This window comes from Labeo rohita, chromosome 8 (genome assembly GCF_022985175.1).
Source record: "Labeo rohita strain BAU-BD-2019 chromosome 8, IGBB_LRoh.1.0, whole genome shotgun sequence".
Taxonomy (NCBI): Eukaryota; Metazoa; Chordata; class Actinopteri; order Cypriniformes; family Cyprinidae; genus Labeo; species Labeo rohita.
The window spans coordinates 3,797,799-3,799,875 of NC_066876.1; positions in this window are offsets into that span (position 1 = coordinate 3,797,799).

Consider the following 2,077-nt stretch of genomic DNA (forward strand, 5'->3'; position numbering starts at 1 on the left):
CTCGGATGCTCTGTGGTCTTCACTGTCGCATCTAAAAAGACTGAGTGCGAAGACTCAGCCTTCTTGGATGCATCGTTGAAGACCACGGATGAGGCATGGTCCCTGCCTCCACTGATCCCCACCACTGAAGTGAGGTGGCAATAGGTCCACATACTCTTCAGATATAGAAGAAACCTCCATTATTGCCCCTGCGGCGAGGGCAGCGGTGAGCTCATCTGAGAGCTCAGGAGATGAGGCCTGCACTGCACTCTCAGGAAAACTGGTGGGGATTGATGACATACTCATGATGCTGATGTTCGATGTGATGGTAAAAGATGATCCAACTAAGTGAATAATACACAATACCAACTTTGTCTTTCTAGCTGTAAAACACTGTAATAGGAACAGAAGGTGAAACAGTTGAGTTGAGTAAACATACAGTATAAAAGCCTGAAAGTTTTTTTTTTTTTTTTATACAGTGTATGCCCAGTGGGGGTCCATCAGCAGAGTTTTTATTAATTTACCAACTAATGTGTTAAATGTACATAACTCAGATGCTTATAATGTAAAAGCATAAACCTCCTTTTACATGCATATGTAATCATCATAAGAGGTAACTATTAAACTACTAAAGCTTTTAGTATCAGCTTTCAGAATTTCAGAATTTTCAGAGTTCCTCACAAAGACAAGATAATGGCTCTGTATTAAATAAATGTTTAAAATGGTCATAGTCTGTTTTTGGCACTGCAAGATTTGTTCTGTTGATTTAATATACTGGAAAGTGTTAAACTGTTGAAGAGCACAATGCATTATTAAATATCAAGAATATAAGAGGATATGCTACCATCTGTATATGGGAGCATAATTATCAACAATTAACCACAACAAAAAACCCAAATTGCTCAAACCAGTTATTGCTTTGATCAGTATTAATTTACATATCTGAAAATTTCCACCCAGACCTCCACTGTGTAGCATGCTTATTTGTTTATCTCAATGCACAAAGCTGATTTTTCCAAGTTATGAAAATCTTGATTAAAAATTCAGATGTCTAATGAGTAAGGAAGATAGTACTCACACTGCAAACCCCAATAGTTTACCTTACTTAGATATAATTGGTTATCTTTACTTAGTTACTATATTTACTAGGTTTTAAGTTACAGCTACTTTCAAGGCTGTATCCACAAAGAAACCAATGACATTAATTAACCAGTGAGAGGCAACAGTACTAATATGTCGCTAATGTAAACATGACAACAGAAGAAGAAGAAAGTTTTTGAGATGCAGGTGCTTGTCTTGGTTTAGAGAAAATATCAAATAGGTTGTTAATAAATGTTATTATAGATTATAAAGGGTTTTATAATTAAATACATCCGAAAGGTCATCTAAAATGACCATTATTACCAAATTACCCCCCACTGATTAGAATGATTTCTAAAAGATCATGTGGCACTGACGACTGGGAGTAATTAATTATAAAAAATCAGCATTTTATCAAATGAATACATTTTAAACTACAGTCTAAAAAGAAAAAAAAAATATTTTAAATGTTTAAAATATTTCACAATATGTTTTTACTTTATTTTTTCTTGAGCATAAGAGAGAAAACAACTGACAGGTACTGTATATATTTCATGCAATTATTATATTGTTTAATTATTAAATAATAACAAAAAAATAACTACTGTAATAGTGTGTGTAGGCCTTGGATTTATTTTTCAGCAGTGCAAAATACGCTTGTAAAATACAGTGACGTTTACTCTGTCTAGCTCTGTGTTTGTAAAGGGGTGGGTACAAGAAATAAACCAAAGAAAATAAATAAACACTGCCATCTGGCGGTCTAATTGGGCGGGGAAAGGTGCAATATTAACCTTTGCTAAAGAGTAGTTCTTCCTCCAGGGGGCGCTTGCTTTAGTTTGGCGATTGTGATTGGTCTAAAGTTAATGTTCCACGTGACAGTACCTATATTTATATTTTTAAATAATAATAAAAAATATTGACATATACATGACCAATTAAAAACGAAGTGTAGACCACCATCCTCTGTTTATATTCTACCAGCAAACGAGGGCGCTCGCTTACGTCATCAGATCGCGAC